We start from the raw sequence: 11,812 nt of genomic DNA, 5'->3' as shown, positions 1-11,812 counted from the left end.
CAATACAGAAAGATATAAGAAAAATGTTTCCCTCTCACTGTTGCTGCTCCTCAGAAGTAAAAGGAATTTCTCTGATAACTTTCCAGGTACTGTTTGGGGATATATCAGGTCACATATGCTTATGCTAATTTTTAATTTCCCCAGATGGGATCATACTACATATACTGATGTGCACCTTGGTCACGGGGTGCTGTGTTATGGACAGCTTTACATATCAGCTCTCATAGGCCTCCTTCATTCCTTATGAGGCTGCATAGTATTCCACTGAGTGGGTGACAGTACTTTATTGAATCATCTCCCTGTTGATGGCTTAAGTTGTTCCCAAGATTTTGCTTTCCTACAGTGTTTCATCCAACCTTTCCTTGACTAAATATTTCCTTTTAATTGAAGGCACCCCTGAGATTTGGAGATATTCTGCTTTTGTCCTTCTTATCACCTGGATTAGTTAACAACTTACTTTTGGGGATGAGCACACCCTGTTGATTGAATAAAAATGCAGATAGCATGAGAAGAAGTGGTGTACTCCAAGAATATCTCCGTGATGGGGTCTAGAATCAGTTCAAGGCTCCTAGAAAATGGGTCAGTGAATGTTTAGAGAACAGGTGATTAGGAGCAGAGAACCATTTAATTCATGTCAGCTGGTCAGTGTTGTGATTGTTGGCTTCTGTCAGTTGTTGCGCAGGAAACAGATTTGAGAATCTTTGACGCAGGAGAGATTTTAAACATCAACAATTCTGCAATATAGAGTAGGAAAGGACTAATCCTTGGGGGAGGTGGTGTTAATTTAAAAAAGATGATCCTTGTAAAGTGGCTTCATCACAGGGATTATGATTTATGATTGGACATTCCTTGTGTGAAAATTAATATAGTCATTTCTATACTGCCATCTGAAGTCTTTTTTTTTTCTTTTAAATAAATTAACATAGGATGTGGTTTTCCTGTAAATAATCCCTCTTTGGACTGGGGCTCTAGCCCAAATGAAGCAAAACCTTTTTTCCCAACATTTCACAGGTATTTGATTTGCCCACCTGACCCCCATCCTCCTTCCTCCCACTACAGCTGGTTTGCTAATCCTGGAGCCGTCAAGCATCCGATGAGTCAGAAATGTATGCTGCTAGGCTTCTGCCAAGTTCAATTTCCCATACACGGTGGGAGCTTAGGATCTTGATCTTAACATAAAGGCTTTTTTCCTTTTTTTTTTTTAAATTGCCTTAGACTCCATCCTGATGGTAGCTCCTAAAGTACCTTTTAAAAAAAACCTTATTTATTTATTTGGTTGCATCGGGTCTTAGTTGCAGCAGGGGGTCTCCTTAGTTGTGGGTCGCTGGCTCCTTAGTTGCAGCATGTGAACTCTTAGTTGGGGCATGCATGCGGGATATAGTTCCCGGACCAGAGATTGAACCTGGGCCCCCTGCCTTGGGAGCATGGAACCTTAACCACTGCACCACCAGGGAAGTCCCCTAAAGTATTTTAAACACTTGCTATTCTTTCATTCTCATGAAAGAGAGGGAGGGACATGGAAAAGACAGTAGAGTTGGATGTAAATGAACAGACCTTTTTCTCCTGTATTTTAGCACTTCTTCATAATTTGCTTTTGGACATAGCAAATGCTCCATAAAAGTGGCTGGAGGAAGCAAACACCCATGATTTTAAAGATTTCCCCTACAAATCATATGCGTATATGTTTGTATTGGGGGAAAAAATGGATGAAAGATTTTCCAGCTAGCAAGGCCAGCATTCTTCATTCTTTCTTCTTTGAGAATCTACATCTTACATTTTGGCAAACTATTGATACATTTTCTCAATTGTGTCAGTTGATCCAGCAAGAGGAAACAAAAACAGAATTTCTAGTAGCTTTTTTTTTTTAACAGTTTATTTATTTATTATTATTATTATTTTTGTGGCTGCATCGGGTCCTGGTTGCAGCACATGGGATCTTTGTTGAGGAATGCGGGCTTCTCTAGTCGTGGCATGTGGGTTTTCTCTCTCTAGTTGTGGTGCGCGGGCTCCAGGATGCATGGGCTCTGCAGTTGTGGCGTGCAGGTTCCAGAGCATGTGGGCTCTGTAGTTGTGGTGCGTGTGGGCTTAGTTGCCCCTCGGCATGAGGGATCTTAGTTTCCTGACCAGGGATCGAACCCGTGTCCCCTGAATTGGAAGGCGTATTCTTTACCACTGGACCACCAGGGAAGTCCCTCTAGTAGCTTTATTAAGAAACCCCGTTAAGTTGAAAAGTTGGTGGAACCTAGGTCTGGACCAGATCCATGTGATCAAAGAGGTTTTAACATCCTTTGTTTTTGCTGACCCTGACTTTTCTCTTTGTGCCTAGGAGTCTGAGAAATCCTTTTCCAGGGTTCTAGAATGGAGACTGAAGGGTACCCAGAGATACAAAGAAATAGAGAAATCCAGAATGATGAAATAAGGTCATCACCAAATGAGAGGATGGCTGAGGAGCCAGAAGTTGTCCTGATAGCACTTCCCCAGGTCCAGGTTCCACCAGAGAGCCTCGATGAAGACTCTGAAGAAGACCTTCAGACTGTGCCCCGAGGGAGTCCTCTCAACCCTGCAGCCTCCAGGCAGAGGTTCCGGCAGTTCCGCTATGAGGATGCAGCTGGCCCCAGGGATGTCCTCAGACATCTCCAGGAGCTTGCTGGACAGTGGCTGAGACCTGATGTTTACACAAAGGAGCAGATTGTGGAAATACTGGTGCAGGAGCAATTCCAGGCCGTCCTCCCTGAGGAACTCAGAGCTTGGGCACAGAGATGTCAGCCTGGGGTCAGAGTCACTGGCTAAATCCTACTGCTTGCTTCTTGCCCAGCCTACATGTGAGAAGTAACCAAAGGCTCTCTTTGTTACAGGATCCAACTGCAGTCATGGGAAATCTGAACTTCGGTTTTCTTTGAGCTTGCATTTGACTAGCTGTAATAAGAATTAACCAAAACCTTTTTTTGGCTGAAGCAGCTCTATTTCCTGGGACTGTGAACTCCAGAATGAGTTTCCCGGCCCTCTTGTAAGGACAGTCAGCCCGCTGCTTGTTTCTGCTCTGCTGAATGCCTCCTTTTTTGCACTTTGTGACATGCTTTAATATATTAAAGCATGTTTTTATGTATCCAAAGAGGTGATTGCTTCAACTTTAATATTCTTGATTCTTGTTGTGGAGGCATGAATGGAAGCTTCTCATTTGGGATGTCCTTGAAATATTAAAGCTCTGTTTTTAGTAAAAATGTCCTTTGATGATTTACCAGTTTAGCTGTTAGTAGTCAGCATTTGAGAAAGGTGAGATAATTATCAGGAGTAGATGTGAGCTCGAGATAAGAACTGTGTGGCATTCGCTGAGCTGGGAAATAGGAACAGGCCTGGCCTTTGTTTTCAAAGTCAGAATTTAAATTGGACAAAACTGAGAGGGGTAAAACAGGGTCATAAGAGGTAACTCTCAGGCAGGGCTGTTTGATTTGCTCTTTCTCCATTTTCATCACCTTTGTTCTACAGCTCATCTTCCTGTAAGAGGACTCACTCAACCATCTGACAATTCTGCTCTTCCCGAAACAGAGGCCATCCTGGCTTTGTGTGTGTGGAGGCCTGTACTTTGGTTGACAGCTGAGACAGAGCAGTATCTCTGGTTGTGACAGGCAGAGAGGGAACAGCAGCTGCTTCCCCAGCATGACTCAGTCTTGAGGAACCTTTCTGTCTCTGCGGCCTGGCTTTGGGATTTGTAGATCCGTTCCTGTAACACACTTGGCTACCAATTCGGAAACTAATCTTTTGGGATAGGGGCTGCTTAACTCCATGCTGGAACTCATGTTGATTCTGCCGATGTTTGTTTAGTACTTCATGTGCCTTTGGGACTCTTCTAGATGCTAGCATATAAATACTATAAAACCAAGTTTGAAGGAAATGTATAGTTTTTGAGGAGAGGAAGAAGCTATCCAAATATATCATTAGACATGCTAGAGTAAAGCTAGTTTTCCTTTTGGCATTTGGTTTTGAGAGAGCACTAAGAAACATGATGACCTAGAGGGGTGGGATAGGGAGGATGGGAGAGAGGCTCCGGAGGGAGAGGATATGGGGATATGTGTATGCATGTGGCTGATTTGCTTTGTTGTACAACAGAAACTAACATGGTATTGTGAAGCAGTTATACTCCAATAAAGATCTATTGAAAAAAAATGTTAAAAGCAAAGAGGAAATAGCTAAGGGAAGTGGCGTTTTAATTGAACTTTAGGAGTAGGAGATCACTGGACAGAAGGTGCACCTTTTGCAAAGAGTAAAATTTAACATTGGCAAAGGAGGAACTCTAAGTGTTGTATCTTCAGTACTTCAGTTTGTTCCAAACATTCTGAAGGTATTTCCTTTAGTCTGCAGGCATTAGGAACTCCTGGTGTTAAGGAATTTCCTGACCTGCTCCAGTTTCTCAGCTGCTTCAATGGCCTAGAATTTAGCATGCAAGTAAAGGACCAGAGTTTACAGGTGGACCAAAAAGTTTTCACTTTGTGGGTTTTATTACAAAACAGCTGAGGTTTCCTGGATTGAGTGCACTTAGCACTGGTTTTTCTCAACCTTGGCACTTTGGGACCAGGTAATTCCCTTTTGTGGGGACTTGTCCTGTGGATTATAGGATATTCAGCAGCATCTCTATTCTCTGCTCACTAGTTAAAAGTAACACCCCCTAGATGTGACAACCAAAATGTCTTCAAACATTGCCAAATGTTCCTTGGGGGCAAGTTTGCTGCTGGTTGAAAACCACTGGTTTTAAGGAGGAGAGTTCATCCAGACATGCCACAGATTACCCTCAGGTCCATGGTCTCTTAAGGTTAATGTTGAATTGAGAAAGCTATTGGAAAAGTTGTATGAATTGGGCTTTATGGTTCCTTTTTTCTTTTTTAATTAAAAAATTCTTATTCAATGTTTAAAGGTTATTTTACACTTACAGTTATTATAAAATATTGGCTATATTCCCCCTGTTGTACAATATGTTTCCTTTATGTGTTTGGGTAATGCCACTTACTCTGGCAAATCTTAAGAAGCGTTTTGGTAGGAAGATTACTACTATGCCTCCAACTTTGAGAATGTTTTATTGGGATGGTTGACTGTGTGCCAGGATCTAGACTAGATGCCTTCTTGATTCATTTAATCCTAACTCATGTGAGGTTACCTATTCAGGTAAATACACCTGCTTTACAGATGAGAAAACTGAGAACCGGCAGTTAAGTATCTTGGCTCATAAGTGGTAGAGCTAGAATCTGAGCCTTGGATTTCTGTCCCCTTAGCCTTGGGCTTTTTCCATCATGTCTGCAATCTCCTGTGTGCAAGATGTTTCTTTGGCTTTTCTCGTCTTTATGTTACCATTTAAAATAACATTTCTTAGATTCATTTCACACAAAAAGTATGAAAAAACCAAAAAGGGTCCAAATGGTAACTCCTGTTGACATTTATTTTTTTTGCGGTACACGGGCCTCTCACTGTTGTGGCCTCTCCCGTTGGGGAGCACAGGCTCCGGACGCGCAGGCCCAGCAGCCATGGCTCACCGGCCCAGCCGCTCTGCGGCATGTGGGATCTTCCCAGACCGGGGCTCGAACTCGTGTCGCCTGCATTGGCAGGCGGACCCTCAACCACTGCGCCACCAGGGAAGCCCTCCTGTTGACATTTTTTAAGGTTATAAAATACATTTGCATGTGTATAGAAAAGTCCAATAGTATAGAAGGGTATAAATGGAAAATTTAAAGGCTCTCTTCCCATTAAGTTTCTTATGCATCCTTCCAGAAAATATAAATTATGTAAGCAGATATACATGCATGTGCACACAAATATGTATATCCCCTCCCCACTTTTTTTTTTTGGCCATGCCATGTAGCATGTGGGGTCTTAGCTCCCCAACCAGGGATCAGACCCATGCCCCCTGCAGTGGAAGTCCAGAGTCTTAACCACTGGACCGACATCCCTGTATATCCCTTTTTATTTACACAAAATATGTTATGCATGTTTAGTTTGTATATTTTTCATGTCCAGTAACCCTTAGCTGTCTTTTGCTGTCAACATACAGAGGTTTACTGCTTGCCAATGCAGGGGACACGGGTTTGATCCCTGGTCCAGGAAGATCCCACATGCCTCAGAGCAACTCAGCCCGTGCGCCACAACTACTGAGCCTGCAGCTACTGAGCCCGTGTACCTACAGCTGGTGCTCCGCAACAAGAGAAGTCACCACAATGAGAGGCCCGCGCACCACGACGAAGAGCAGCCCCCACTCATTGCAACCAGAGACAGCCTGTGTGCAGTAACGAAGACCCACCTCAGCCAAAAATAAAATATTAAAAAAAAAAAGCAAGGTAGAGGATTCAGGTATGGAGTCAAATCTCCAAAGCATAAGTGAGGTTTAGAGAGGTAAGTTACAGAACCAGAACCTCAAACCAGAACTGGCACAATGCCCAGCGCTGTCTCCCAGCAACCCTGTGGTACCAACGCTTTCTCATGGAAGTGAACTTACAAATGCAAATCCTCACCCCAAACCAACCCAGTAAGAGGAGAAGCTTGAGTTCATCTCCATTTCGTCTGGCTCTAGTCCCAGGCCCTTGCCATGAGGTCACACTGCCTGGATACTAAAGAGTAAACCAACTTTAAGTGTTTCAGGAGCCCTGTGGGGGTTTGGAGTACAGTCATTCCCGCTCTCTGTCGCCGCTACCCACGATGATTCCTGGTCTTCTCCACCCAGTCGACTCGTTATCACCAATACCAGTCATTGTCATTTCTGAGTCAATGTAGACCCCGATTCTAAAGAACCCTAAACACTTTAAATTCTGTGAGTGACAGGGCAAGAGGAGGACAATGTAGAGGAGCTAGCGGGAAGCATTTCTAAAATGTCTCGTGTGTCTAATTTTCCCTTTGTGATTATATTGACTCCAGTTCCATAAGAGAATAATTGCATCTGGTTATTGAAACATGCTCCTGCCAGATGGCTACTGGTGAAAACCAGTGTTCTGACCACAAGGTAATATGAGATTCCTAGCAACTGGCTAGAGCCATGGAAAAATATGTCATCTGTTGGGCAGCTACTCCCTGAGCGGTGAGTGGGTGCCAGGCCCTGGCTGCTGGAAAGGAAGCCAACTCTGGGGGGTGTGGGGGCCACAAGGAGTGCGCGAAAACGGTGGTGGCTGGAGAATTCAAGTGTAACTGGCCTTCCTAGGAGCACCACGTGTGGTCAGTTTCCACAGGCAGCGCAGTACAATGCCCTTGACAATGAGTTGACTATTTTGCTAAGCATTTTCCACCCACCACCATGCATTTATTGGCCATTTTCCCTTGGCCCAAAATGCCCCATCTCTACGCCTCCCCTGATCTTTGCCAGCCTACTTCTATTCATTCTTTGTGACGCAGATAGCCATGGTCACCTTCGTGAAGCTGCCTTTGATTTCTGCCTTGAATCAGCATTTGAATTCCTCTTGTGAGCTCCTATAACACCTTCCCTTTAGTTCTAAGTCCCTGTTCATTCAGCGAATATGCATTGTGTACCCAATGTGCCATGCCCTGTTTTAAGTCTCACACTGGAATGCGGTGCCTAGTTTGTGTCCCCAAGCAGATTGTGAACCCCACGTAGAGGGAATCTCTGCTCTTGGCCTCCAACACAGGACCTGCATGTGACTGATCTTCTAGGAATAGCTTAATTTTTGTAGGAGACACATGGTTGCTGCCTGACTTAAGGGGCTTCCTTCTAGTGAACACAAATAACTAGAATTGATGGGAAACAAGCATTTCATTGGGGGCGGGGGAGGGAGATTATTAATTCCTGTTTAAAGCTGGAGATGATGATGAAAATAAGACCCCCCAAAAGAAGAAGGCTTCACTCAGGCTTCACTGGGGTAGCTGGCTTTCTTCTCTGTTCTGTACCTGACGTTACAGTGAGGTGAGGTTAACTGCCTTTGGCTGGCTCTGCTTGAAAGCTCCAGGGCCCCCTTGGTGCCTAGCAACAACCTGACTGCCCAGAATAGTGATTTTGAAGCTGGGTGTGTCTTCTGCGCAGGAAGCCACCAACACCACCAAAGCAGCCAGGGCCTCCCCTTCACTTCCTCTGAGCTAAAACTCCACCTTCAGTTGGGCCAGTACTTAGTGTTTTGGAGCCCTGTCTTAGGATCCAGCACAAATGGGATGTTTCTAGCAAGGGTAACTCCAGCACTTATGAGGTGCGTGATCTCAGACAAGTCATGTCACCTCTCTGAGCTCCAGTTCCCACACCTGTCTTGCTTCTGTCTCATTCCCAGCTAGGGTCACCCTAGCACAGCACCGAAAGCACAGAAATATTCAATAAATGTTATTGTATCTGAATCTGCTTGGCTAAGGGAAGAGTCAGTGAGTGACTCCTTCTCAGCTGTCCCTTCTATCTTGTTCTTTCCTTCTGAGCCCCTCTCTCAAACAGCTCTGTCTTCTCATTTCTCCACATAAAATCCTGTTTTTATCTTCCCACTCCTCCCCATCTCTCTCCTTATTGCTTACCTTATCCACAGACATTAAACCTCATCATTGAAAAAATTCCACACTTCTTAAAAAAAACCCAGGTGTTTTAGTTTTTAGGCCAATACTACTGATGTAGTGACATTTAATTTTTAAGGTTTAAATATAGCACACATCCTGTAAAGTGCACAAATCTTTTGTATAACTCGATGAATTTATCCAAAGTGGGCATACTCTAACCACCTTCCAGATGAAGATACAGAATTTAAACAGCTCCCTAGAAGTCTCCCTCATGCCCTTTCCTGGTCATCAACCCCCCAAAAAGTAACTCTGTTATGATTTCTATTGCTCTAGAGTGGTGTTGCCTGTTTCTGAACCAAGTGGAGTAATACAGTATATACGCTTTTGTGTCTGGCTTCTTATGTTCAACATTATGTCTGTGCAATTCATCTGTCCCCTGAGCATCCTGCTTTTCCATGCCTGTGAACCTGACATGCCTGTTCTTTCTACCAGGAATCTTTCTGTTCTGTCAGCACGCCCCACCCTGGCCTGACCAGCCTGTGCAAGTCCTCTAGACTCAGATTAAACCTCGTTCCTTTGGGAAATCTTTCTTGATCACCTCTGGGTTTGAATCCACCTACCAGCTGTATGACTTTGGCCACGTGTTACTAACCTCTCCATTCCTCGTTTTTGTTGGAGATCAGGGTTTCTATATTCCAGAGTTCTTGTGAATTTCAAATGAGATAATACATATTAAATACTTAGCACAATACCTGGAACTTAGGAAGTGCTTAATAAATATTACATATAACTACTGTGAATACTCTTCTTACTCCCCCAGATCCTTGTACATACCTCATAGTAGCACTTACTTTGATTATTGTTTGTCCCACTACGTGATCTTAATTCTTTGAGCAGGGATTGTATCTTCTTCATTCATTGTATTTTTTTCAACAGTCATTTATGAGTGTGCACTATATTCTAGCACTGAGGGTACAGTGGTGATGGAAGCCTTGAATTTACTTTTTAATGGGAAGAGACAGATAATAAGAAAAATAAAGAGGTGAGATCATTTTGGATAGTGATAAGCTCTAAGAAGGAAGTAAAGCCGTGTGGTGTGAGAGTGGGTTGGAGGTGCCACTGAAGCTGGGTGGGGAGGAGGTCTTGAAGACGCGATATTTGAGCAAAGACCAGTGGGTGGAAAGGAGCAGGCACCTGCGGAACAGGAGAGAGAACAGCGAGCGCAAGGCTCTGGGGTAGGGACAGGAAGCTCAGATGTGTCTGAGCAATAACAAAGAGGGCAACGTAGCTGGAGCCCAGTGAGTGAGTGAGTGGGTGGTCCAGAGGAGGTCGGAGAGATGGGCAGGAGCCAGAAGCCACTGAAGGGGTTAAGCAGGGGGCTATTGTTCACCTTTGCCTCCAAGGTACCTAGTGCATAATAGACACCTACTGACTGTTGAATATTGGTGACAACGTGCCCATGACCAGTTAGCCCACATGAGTGATTCTCAGGTCATTTTCAAGTTAAAACTTCATCATTGTGCCATGTGCCTCTGGATTCTTATCAAACCCTACCGGATGGGGAAGAAGTCGCTCAGTTGTTTCTAGATTTTTCTCTTCCCTATCTCGTCTCATCCACCCTTCTTCAGTGACCCAGATTATCTCCACCAGAGATGTGTAACAGATGAAGGGAAGGAGGCAAGCCTGGGCCGGTTAGAGAAAAGGCAAGTAGGAAACAGGTTCGGTCAGTTCCTCTCCTTTCTCTGACTCCAAGAAGGGTCCAGGTCCCTGGACAAGCATAATGATGTGGCACGAAGTGGAGGAGGAAGGCTGAGGGGCTTCAGAAAGGGCAGGAGGTGAGGTCGAAGCCTTTGGAGTAGGCTGCAGCTGCAGCAGCTCTAGCCCCCTAAGGTGTGGCAGGCCAAAGCAGGAGCCCATCTGGAGTCCTAGCAGCAAAATGGAGCTGCTGGCAAGGCCTGGGCCGTGACCAGTCAGAGGAGGGAAAGAGCAGCCAGTAAATCAGAATGGAAGGGAAGGCTTGCGTCTGAATGATAGAAATTTACACAACAACATCAGCCTTCTAGTAACACCAGCGAGACTTTATTTTTGTTTTATTTAATTATTTCTAACCTTAATTTTTATGAAATGTTACACGTGAGCAAAAAGCACGTAAAACACATGTACAGTACAATGAATGCTTATAAAGCAAACATCCATGTAATCGTCACCCAGGTCACGAAATAGAACATTGTCAACACCATCCCCCCAACCCTGCACTCCCCCATCCATTCCAGGTTACAACCTCCTTTAGAGGCAGCCAGTAGCCGGATTTTTACAATAATCACTTCCTCGATTTTCTTGATAATTTTATCACCTATGAATCGCACAGAAAGTCTTTTTTAAAAAAGAAATTTCCTTATTTATTTATTTAAATATTTTTGGCTGCGTTGCTGCACGCGGGCTTTCTCTAGTTGTGGCAAATGGGGGCTACTCTTCGTCGCGGTGGACGTGCTTCTCATCGTGGTGGCTTCTCTTGTTGTGGAGCACAGGTTCGAGGCGCACGGGCTTCAGTAGTTGTGGTACACGGGCTCACTAGTTGTGACTCGTGGGCTCACTGGTTGTGGCACACTGGCTCTAGAGCGCAGGCTCAGTGGTGGTGGCGCACGCGGCATGTGGGATCTTCCTGGACCAGTGCTTGAACCCGTCCCCTGCATTGGCAGGTGGATTCTTTTTTTTTTTTTAACATCTTTATTGGGGTATAATTGCTTTACAATGGTGTGTTAGCCTCTGCTCCACAACAAAGTGAATCAGTCACACATAAACACATGTTCCCATATGTCCTCCCTCTTGCGTCTCCCTCCCTCCCACCCTCCCTATCCCACCGCTCCAGGCCGCCACAAAGCACTGAGGGCAGGTGGATTCTTAACCACCAGCCACCAGGGAAGTCCCCGTATAGAAAGTCTTAAATTAGGATTTTCTCATGTAAATCCTAAGACTTAAGACCACAAAGGAGAGCCTCTTTAATATGGAGTCTCCTGTAGTAATCTTGGCAGGCTCTGGGGAGGAGGTAGAGGATTTGTGTTCTTTGGCATTTGGCAGAGAATGCAGTGTTGAGGCTTCTCTCATTCAGCCGGTGTTTAAGCGCTCACTACATTTAAGGCACCTGAAGAGCACTTTTAGGGGCATGAAGATGCACCCCAAACTGAGCCTGCCCCTGGGAGCTTACAGTCAGGTAGAGAAAGCATGGGTAAACATCACAGAAGAGGGTGAGGCCCAAAGAAATCCTCAGATAAGTGCTATGTGAGTTTAGAAGAGGCAGAGATCACTTTTGGCGACAAGAAGCAGAGCAGGCTTTGTGGAAGAGGTGGATGACTCT

The sequence above is a fragment of the Globicephala melas genome, chromosome 1 (genome assembly GCF_963455315.2).
Source record: "Globicephala melas chromosome 1, mGloMel1.2, whole genome shotgun sequence".
Taxonomy (NCBI): Eukaryota; Metazoa; Chordata; class Mammalia; order Artiodactyla; family Delphinidae; genus Globicephala; species Globicephala melas.
The sequence above is the reverse complement of the archived record's forward strand: the minus strand, read 5'-3'. Positions refer to the sequence as shown.